Source organism: Phyllobates terribilis, unplaced genomic scaffold (genome assembly GCF_046119375.1).
Source record: "Phyllobates terribilis strain yellow unplaced genomic scaffold, ASM4611937v1 Scaffold_5__5_contigs__length_657084704, whole genome shotgun sequence".
Lineage (NCBI taxonomy): Eukaryota > Metazoa > Chordata > Amphibia > Anura > Dendrobatidae > Phyllobates > Phyllobates terribilis.
The window spans coordinates 118,193,051-118,204,127 of NW_027362765.1; positions in this window are offsets into that span (position 1 = coordinate 118,193,051).

Sequence of the window (11,077 nt, forward strand, 5' to 3'; positions counted from 1 at the left end):
ACAATTTAAACAGGCACAGTTTTTTTTCCTTAGAGCATTTTCTCACTGCGCCTTGGCACCTGTTCATTGGTCCTGTATTCTCCACAAAACGAACTTGATTTGGGCGTATACGCTGGCGGGGGCCATAGACTGTAATGGTGCCTACAGAGTGAATGTGTGCTCTGTCGTGCATCACTTTTGAGCGTATACTCTTACTGGAGGCGAGCACCCAAACACACCCTTAGTGTTTTTTTTTAAATTTTATTTATACTTTTTTTGTTTCTATTAATGGACGGCACAGCTTGTGAAATTAAAATCTTAAAAGACCAGTGAAGGGAGGGTCATTTTAACATATCAATACTTACTCTTTATTGTTGATTTCCCCTGTAGCTGGGGCCGGTATACAAGTCCCAGTTGGGGCAGGTGCAGACGACCATATTTTCAGTCTGAGCGTGATCCAGAAAAACATTGGATCGCACTCAGACCAATGTTATGCTATAGAGCCGTGAACGTCAGATTGTTTTCTCCAAGGGGGGAAAAAAACAAAAGCGCAGCATGCAGGATTTCCATCCAATATTTAGATCACACTCGGCCATGCAAGTCAATGAGTGTGTGAGAAACATTGGACTGCACTCGGATGATGTCAGAAAATATTAAAAAACTCTGAAATCCCGCTCACTAAACCCCTCTCCCCCCCCCTCCCCTATCCCATTTGCAGTAAGGATAGGAAATAGCAATCTAAAAAGCTGCCTCTATGTAAAATGGCAGTGTACAAAAGAAACGACAATCTTAATTATCCAGGTTAGTTACCATGAAAAAGAGAGCTCCTGGTAGCCCAAAGACCAGGAATATATATTTTGTGAATAGACAAAGAGACGTGTGACAAATAGACACAGTTTAACTTATGGCCTAGGGACTGAATGAGGATGTGCATTATGTACAGACACAGATTGAAAGAGAGAGGAAACATCTCATTAAGCATCAAAGGGAATCTATCACACTCATGGTCCTTCACATTTACACATTCCTTTCATCCCCAGGCATCTGCTGGACACTGAGGCACCGAAAGAAAATATAGAATAGCGGAATTTCTATAACTCCTATTGTGATGGGACATATATTTTTAGCGGCAGGGCTAATTGGGGAACAATATGCATATTTTCCATATCTGGGACCCTTGTCGTGAGCTGTAACTCAACAGTGAAAAGATAACTAACAGCAGCTGGGTCATGTTTGATCTCTAAGGAAAGATAAAATCCCAATAAAAAATATGGCATCACTCGCCAGCTTCTGCGATCATACAGCGAGGAGTTATCTAATAAATTGAGGATTTCATAAAACCCAGAAGGGCTAAGACCAGCCCACAACCCGGCTCACGTGAGGTCATCAAAGTGGGGGTGTGAAGGCAGGGCCCAATTCGGCATAAAAGATCAAGCTGAATATTGATCTGTGTTCTTGCTGAGATACATTTTTTTGTGTATGCCGGGACCCCGTTCACTGAAACGGCCCATTGAAGTGCTCTCCTTTGTCTAAACTGAATCGTCACTGTGATCGGAATAGTAAGTTCTTCTGTTAATCCCTTTTATTTTCTGTGACTGTATATGCTGTATTGTTTTGTCTCTTTGTAAAATCTTATGTATATTTTTCATAAACACTGCCTCCCTTTGGATTAAATATAAAATGTAATAGTATTGTTTCTTCTGTTCTGTAATCGTTCCTCCCCCAAAGCCATATACGCTACCAGAAATCAGGCGTCCAGTCGGCCTGTATTGTATTTTAATAGTTCCAAAGAAACTGATTGGTGGTGGCAGCTAATAATCTTTCCTAGGTTATTAAGGTGTTAGCAGTGATCGTAGAGGGGGTATACACCAATATTCCATGCGTTGGAATCCGGAGGAGTGTATGCCGTACTCTCTCCGATAACTAATTAGGGAGAACGGCCTGCATCCTTCTATATTAATCGCCGGCCATTCGTGCAATTATTCGGATGATAGGGGGCAGCAGAGAGCTGTTCGCTTCAAAGATCACAATGGGTGGTCTCTGTGATTAATCAGGATCGTGTGAATCCCTGACAGATAACATATGAGTATGGTCCGAATTCCGTGGCCTCACAGAATGGAGAAATTTTTTTTCTCTATGTTCTCCTCATCCCAGAGAATCGGATTAAACTATATTCACAATCTGATCAGAGTGTCATTTGCATAATCTACCAGATTCTCTTGGATGAGAGAATCTATGGTCGACTGCACCTGTCCTTAGAATCAAATTCTGATGAGCACCCATTCTACCCATTTTACATGCTCCTCGGAAAGTCCACAAAGCCACTGACCCCACTACCCACCTAGGAGACTCATTATTCCGGGAATCGGGTCAGTCATGGAACACCTGAGTGAATGGTTGGATTCAGCCCTGTGAAGACACAGGGTCTTCTGTGGGTTTAACACTACTTAGACAACACAGGGTGCAGGTAAAACAGTGTGCAACACTTTATTGAACCACAAAGTGGACAATAAACACATAGAACAGGCCCAGCAAGTACCCAAGATCGTGCAACATAACACAGTCCTTTACTCTTCCGCTGGCCCGCCGAGAATAGAGTAGCTGTGATTTTGGGGTTTCCAGGGCCGACTACCCCCATCAGTGGCACCCCGTTTTTGGCGGGCCCCCAAAGAGAGAAGTTAACGACAAGCTTAGGAATCTAGCCGAAAGCAGTGAAGTCTGGGGCCAGGTGACCTGATTGTCCCAACTTGGATTCTTCAAGACATCTCTGAGGGTTCAGCAATGGCCAATGGAGCCAATCTGTATTCCTCCAGCTGGGGCCGAAGTCCCCTAGGCTGACATGCTGTAGAATGACACCGAATAGAAGCAGAGGACCCTTTTTTATAGATCTCAGTTGACTTTGCAGCCATCATTCACAGGTCAGGGGTCAGCGATCAAGGTGGAAGGGGCTCATTGCTCATTGTTTGAGCATTTACTCAACTTGCATGGTTTGGTACAATACATAATCAGCATATTATCACAGTATTGCTCCATGTCTCTATCTTGCAAGATTTGCAGACTATATGTTACAGTACATCTCAACTCAAGTGTCAACATTCAGGATTATTCAAACAATAGTTTGTGTTAATCAACCAAAGTAGAACACCAATGCAAAGTCAACATGAAGATAAAAGCATATACAGTGGGGAAAAAAGTATTTAGTCAGCCACCAATTGTGCAAGTTATCCCACTTAAAAAGATGAGAGAGGCCTGTAATTGACATCATAGGTAGACCTCAACTATGAGAGACAAAATGAGAAACCAAATCCTGAAAATCACATTGTCTGATTTGGAAAGAAATTTTTTTCAAATTTTGGTGGAAAATAAGTATTTGGTCAATTACAAACAAGCAAGATTTCTAGCTCTCACAGACCTGTAACTTCTTCTTTAAGAGACTCCTCTGTCCTCCACTCATTACCTGTAGTACTGGCACCTGTTTCAACTTGTTATCAGTATAAAAGACACCTGTCCGCAACCTCAAACAGTCCCACTCCAAACTCCACTATGGTGAAGACCAAAGAGCTGTCGAAGGATACCAGAAGCAAAATTGTAGCCCTGCACCAGGCTGGGAAGACAATCTGCAATAGGCAAGCAGCTTGGTGTGAAGAAATCAACTGTGGGAGCAATAATTAGAAAATGGAAGACATACAAGACCAGTGATAATCTCCCTCAATCTGGGGCTCCACACAAGATCTCACCCCGTGGGGTCAAAATGATCTCAAGAACGGTGAGCTTAAATCCCAGAACCACACGGGGGGACCTAGTGAATGACCTGCAGAGAGCTGGGACCAACGTTACACAGGCTACCATCAGTAACACATTACGCCGCAAGGGACTCAGATCCCGCAGTGCCAGATGTGTCCCCCTGGTTAAGCCATTACATGTCCGGGCCCGTCTGAAGTTTGCTAGAGAGCATTTGGATGATCCAGAAGAGTATTGGGAGAATGTCATATGGTCAGATGAAACCAAAGTATAGCTGTTTGGTAGAAACACAACTTGGCGTGTTTGGAGGAGAAAGAATGTTGAGTTGCATCCAAAGAACACCATAACTACTGTGAATCATGGGGGTGGCAACATCATGCTTTGGGGCTGTTTCTCTGCCAAGGGACCAGGACGACTGATCCGTGTACATGAAAGAATGAATGGGGCCATGTATCGTGAGATTTTGAGTGCAAACCTCCTTCCATCAGCAAGGACATTGAAGATGAAACGTGGCTGGGTCTTTCAGCATGACAATGATCCCAAGCACACCGCCAGGGCAACGAATGAGTGGCTTCGTAAGAAGCATTTCAAAGTCCTGGAGTGGCCTAGCCAGTCTCCAGCTCAAAACCCTATAGAAAACCTTTGGAGGGAGTTGAAAGTCCGTGTTGCCCAGCGTCAGCCCCAAAACATCACTGCTCTAGAGCAGATCTGCATGGAGGAGTGGGCCAACATACCAGCAACAGTGTGTGCCAACCTTGTGAAGACTTACAGAAAACGTTTGACCTCTGTCATTGCCAACAAAGGATATATAACAAAGTATTGAGATGAACTTTTGTAATTGACCAAATACTTATTTTCTACCAAAATTTGAAAAACAATTTCTTTCCAAATCAGACAATGTGATTTTCAGGATTTGTTTTCTCATTTTGTCTCTCATAGTTGAGGTCTACCTATGATGTCAATTACAGGCCGACCTCATCTTTTTAAGTGGGAGAACTTGCACAATTGGTGGCTGACTAAATACTTTTTTTCCCCACTGTAGCTCCTGGCTTACTGAATTTGTCTTTCATAATTAAGAAGAAAATCTGCGTCGTCACAAGCCATCCAATAGAACTCTTGGGATTTTTGAAAGACACTTGTGATATCCAGGAGCACTTTGCCAACAAAGCATGGTCTGATGATTTCTCATGGCTTAGTTGCGCCGTCGTGTGTATACACGTCTATACCCCATTGCAATTAAAGCTCTTGATTTCCATCTGTCACACTGTAGCAACTTTTCTACCGATCTCCAGAATTACATTATAAACAGGATACTTATTTCCTTATGACTAGTGATGAGCGAGCGTGTTCTGTTAACCCTTTCGGCAACCATACTCGGGTGCTCGCCTAGTATTTGTGAGAAATAGATGCTGGGAAGGGAAGTTCTTTCTGCGCTCCCTGGAGTCACGACAACCCATTAGTATGGATAAAAATGTAGGTTTATTGCCTACACGTTTCAGAGTCCACCGACTCCTTCCTCAGGACAACCAAACCATCACTGATTGTGGAAACTTCACACTATACCTCAAGCAGCTTGGATTGTGGCCTCTCCACTCTTCCTCCAGACTCTGGGACCTTGATTTCCAAATGAAATGCAAAATTTACTTTGCATTTACTTAGTGTCAATACCTGCCTTCTGGACATCTGTCAAGTCCGTAGTCTTCCCCATGATTGTGGAGCCTACTGAAACAGACTAATGGACCTTTTTAAATGTGTAGGAAACCATTGCAGGTGTTTTTGTTAATTATTCTAATTTACTGAGATAATGACTTTTGAGTTTTCATTGGCTGTAAGCCATAATCATCAACATTAACAGAAAAACACTTGAAACAGATCACTCTGTAATGACTTTATATAATATATGAGTTTCACTTTTTGTACTGAAGAACTGAAATAAATTAACTTTTTGATGATATTCTAATTTAGTGAGATGCACCTGTGTACCTGTGTGTGCGTAGATATATGGATAGATACAGCGGGTATTAAAAGTATTCAGACCCCTTTAAATTTTTCACTCTTTGTTTCATTGCAGCCATTTGTTAAATTCTAAAAAGTTCATTTTTTTTCTCATTAAAGTACACTCTGCACCCCATCTTGACTGAAAAGAAACCAAAAATGTAGACATTTTTGCAAATTTATTTAAAAAAAACTGAAATATCACATGGTCATAAGTATTCAGACCCTTTGCTCGGTATTGAGTAGAAGCACCCTTTTGAGCTAGTACAGCCATGAGTCTTCTTTGGAATGATGCAACAAGTTTTTCACACCTGGATTTGGGGATCCTCTGCCATTCTTCCTTGCAGATCCTCTCCAGTTCCGTCAGGTTGGATGGTGAACGTTGGTGGACAGCCATTTTCAGGTCTCTCCAGAGATGCTCAATTGGGTTTAGGTCAGGGCTCTGGCTGGCTCAGTCAAGAATGGTCACAGAGTTGTTCTGAAGCCACTCCTTTGTTATTTTAACTGTGTGCTTAGTGTCATTGTCTTGTTGGAAGGTGAACCTTCGGCCAAGTCTGAGGTCCAGAGCACTCTGGAAGAGGTTTTCATCCAGGATATCTCTGTACTTGGCCGCATTCATGTTTCCTTCAATTGCAACCAGTCATCCTGTCCCTGCAGCTGAAAAACACCTCCATAGCATGGATGCTGCCACCACGAATTCACTGTTTGGATTGTATTGGGCAGGTGATGAGCAGTGCCTGGTTTTCTCCACACAAACCGCTTAAAATTATCACCAAAAAGTTCTATCTTCGTGTCATCTGACCAGAGAATCTTATTTCTCATAGTCTGGGAGTCCTTCATGTGTTTTTGAGCAAACACTATGCAGGCTTTCATATGTCATGCACTGAGGCAGGCTTCCATCGGGCCACTCTGCCATAAAGGCCCGACTGGTGGAGGGCTGCAGTGATAGTTCACTTTGTGGAACTTTCTCCCATCTCCCTACTGCATCTCTGGAGCTCAGCCACAGTGATCTTGGGGCTCTGCTTTACCTCTCTCACCAAGGCTCTTCTCCCACAATTGCTCAGTTTGGCTGAGTGGCCAAGTCTAGGAAGACTTCTGGTGGTCCCAAACATCTTCCATTTAAGGATTATGGAGGCCACTGTGCTCTTAGGAACCGTGAGTAATGCAGAAATTCTTTTGTAACCTTGGCCAGATCTGTGCCTTGCCACAATTCTGTCTCTGAGCTCCTTGGGCAGTTCCTTTGAGCTCATGATTCTCATTGGTCTGACATGCACTGTGAGCTGTGAGGTCTTATATAGACAGGTGTGTACCTTTCCAAATCAAGTCCCATCAGTTTAATTAAACACAGCTGGACTTAAATGAAGGAGTAGAACCATCTCAAGGAAGATCACAAGGAAATAGACAGCATGTGACTTAAATATGAGTGTCTGAGCCAAGGGTCTGAATACTTATGACCATGTGATATTTCAGTTTTTCTTTTTTAATAAATTTGCAAAAATGTCTATATTTCTGTTGTTTTTTTCAGTCAAGATGGGGTACAGAGTGTACTTTAATGAGAAAAAAATGAACTTTTTAGAATTTACCAAATGGCTGAAATGAAACGAAGAGTGACAAGGAGTCTGAATACTTTCCGTACCCACTGTATATACACTGCTCAAAAAAATAAAGGGAACACTTAAACAACAGAATATAACTCCAAGTGAATCAAACTTCTGTGAAATCAAACTGTCCACTTAGGAAGCAACACTGATTGACAATTAATTTCACATGCTGTTGTGCAAATGGAATAGACAATAGATGGAAATTATTGGCAATTATCAAGACACCCTCAATAAAGGAGTGGTTCTGCAGGTGGGGACCACAGACCACATCTCAGTACCAATGCTTTCTGGCTGATGTTTTGGTCACTTGTGAATGTTGGTTGTGCTTTCACACTCGTGGTAGCATGAGACGGACTCTACAACCCACCTAAGTTGGTCAGGTAGTGCAGCTCATCCAGGATGATACATCAATGTGAGCTGTGGCAAGAAGGTTTGCTGTATCTGTCAGCGTAGTGTCCAGAGGCTGGAGGCGCTACCAGGAGACAGGCCAGTACACCAGGAGATGTGGAGGGGGCCGTAGGAGGGCAACAACCCAGCAGCAGTACTGCTACCTGCACCTTTGTGCAAGGAGGAACAGGAGGAGCATTGCCAGAGTCCTGTAAATGACCTCCAGCAGGCCACAAATGTGAATGTGTCTGCACAAACGATTAGAAACCGGCTACATGAGGGTGGTATGAGGGCCCGACGTCCACAGATGGGGGTTGTGCTCACAGCCCAACACCGTGCAAGACACTTGGTATTTGCCACAGAACACCAGGATTGGCAAAGTCGCCACTGGCGCCCTGTGCTCTTCACAGATGAAAGCAGGTTCACACTGAGCACATGTGACAGACGTGACAGAGTCTGGAGACGCCGTGGAGAGCGATCTGCTGCCTGCAACATCATTCAACATGACCGGTTTGGCAGTGGGTCAGTAATGGTGTGGGGTGGCATTTCTTTGGAGGGCCGCACAGCCCTCCATGTGCTCGCCAGAGGTAGCCTGACTGCCATTAGGTACCGAGATGAGATCCTCAGACCCCTTGTGAGACCATATGCTGGTGCGGTTGGCCCTGCGTTCCTCCTAATGCAGGACAATGCTAGACCTCATGTGGCTCGAGTGTGTCAGCAGTTCCTGCAAGATGAAGGCATTGAAGCTACGGACTGGCCCGCCCGTTCCCCAGACCTGAATCCGATTGAGCAGATCTGGGACATCATGTCTCGCTCCATCCACCAACGTCACGTTGCACCACAGACTGTCCAGGAGTTGGCGGATGCTTTAGTCCAGGTCTCGGAGGAGATCCCACAGAAGACCATCCGCAACCTCATCAGGAGCATGCCCAGGCGTTGTAGGGAGGTCATACAGGCATGTGGAGGCCACACACAATACGGAGCCTCATTTTGACTTGTTTTAAGGACATTACATCAAAGTTGGATCAGCCTGTAGTGTGTTTATCCACTTTAATTTTGGGGGTGACTCCAAATCCAGGCCTCCATTGGTTAATAAATTTGATATCCATTGATGATTTTTGTGTGATTTTGTTGTCAGCACATTCAACTTTGTACAGAACAAAGTATTCAATATTTAATTCATTCAGATCTAGGATGTGTTATTTGAGTGTTCCCTTTATTTTTTTGAGCAGTGTATATAATGTACAAACAGAAGGGTATGCTAATGCAGTAAAGTCAAATGACTCCCCATATAGGTAAATCACATTCCTTACATCCCATAATAAGCAATCCTATTAAAAGAAATTATCAGTTAGGCCTCTTTCACACGTCCTGATATTTCCGGTACAGGAAAAACAGTACCAGAGATATCAGTGTCTGTGTGTACCTGTGTGGCAACCAGGTGCCGCATCAGAATCACACGTACCGGTACTGGTGCCTGGGAATCAGCGGTACAGTTCGCGCTGTTCCCAAGCGTCGGGTGCTGAAGGAATCTCTCATCATTGTCCCCTGCTTGCGTTGATATCAGCGCGAGCAAGTGATAATGTTGAGAGTAGTATTCTGCTCCCGATGTCTTCAACAAGTGTAAAAATAAGAATAAAATAAACACATTATACTCACCTTTACACCTAATTCCCCAAAGCCATTGTCCCCTGTAAACAAATCAAAAATAAAAAAAGAACAATATCCCCCACCTGTCCGAAGATGAGATAATCCATTGTCCCACACCGTAATCCATCTGTGCGACTTTTCTGCATCAGCGTGTGCGGTGGCTTGAGACGACCACACACGCTGAGGAGTAGGGGAGAATGCTTCGCTGCAGTGAGCTGCCCCTGAACTGCACTGAGCTCAGTGAGTGACAGGACACTGCTCAGTAATCTCAGCGCAGTTCAGGGGCCTGCTTGCTGCAGCGAGTCATTCTTCCCTGCTCCTCAGCGTGAAATGTCGGTCAGATGGATTACAGCGTGGGACACTGGATTATTTCATCTTCGGACAGGTGAGGGATATTGTGTTTTTTTATTTTTGATTTGTTTACAAGGGACAATGGCTTCAGGGAATTGTGTATAAAGGTGAGTATAATGTGTTTTTTATTTTATTCTTATTTTTACACTTGTTGGAGACAGCAGGGGCAGAATAGTACTCAACAGTATGCGCGTGTGTGGGATGTTTTGCGGCCCATGTGACGTGCAAAAAACTGACATATCAGCGTGTTTTGCCCAAGGACACACGGTCCGTGGAAACACACTGACATGTGCAGAGACCCATTCATTTGAATGGGTATACACGTGTAAACTGTCACCACATGTACTGGAGATGACATTGATGTGTGAATGAGGCCTAGTAAAGGTGAATTGAACAAGGAAGGAACACAACATGAGCAGTAAATACTGACACTGTGACCTTGACTGCCGTCATAGAAATGTACTGAAGTGGAGTTTATTATGTGAATGAATCCTGCTGTATATTACTAGATACTATAGTTATTGATGCAAGTAGAAGGGCTCACAATAAATATTAACTAACTAGATCCCAATGATATAAATAAACCACTAAGAGAGCCAAGGAAGTGAGATGTCCATAAAAGGTAATTAAAGGGGTTGTCCACTACTATTGAAAATAGCCCAATGTATTTTTATGATGAATAGAAGCTTCTTTCTAATTACCTTCCTCTGCTGTTTCTGCCCGTGAGCGGCGCTATCACTGGCCGCTCACAGGCATCACGTGACCCTCGGCTGCTGTCGGCTCTGACATCCGCTAATGTCACTTCATGGTTCCGGATGCAGCCGGGGGTCTCTCTCTTCTGCGTTCCATGGTGGATGCTGGGTTGTGGGCGGGGTTACCCCATGCATCACACCTGGCATCCACCGCACGTGCTCCCTGTCCTCATTCATTGGGAAAGCGTGCTGGGTGTGATGCGGTGGGGTAACCCTGCCCACAATCCAGCAGCCACCACGAGGACCCCAGCGCTGAGTCACGCATCACGTGCCGTGACGTCAGCGCGGGGTCATATGCTGCCTGTGAGCGGCCAGTGATAGCGCCCTCATAGTAGGGTTAGAGACCACAGGAAACACTTACTTAACAGGGAAGCCTTCTGGATTTATACTCTAGGTACGCTCGTCCCCGATGGTCTGAAAACGTGCAGAGAAATTGTGTTTCACTACTGATGTACGACAGCACACTTTGCTTGTTTTAATTGCTCATTATTTCTGATGTATTTATTATGTGTATTTGAACGTTTTTTCATCTTTATTTCTACTGAGTTATATGTGTGTGTGTGAGTTTGTGCAATTTAATCGCACACCTTCTATACCATGTAATTCCACTAAGTGTAATCA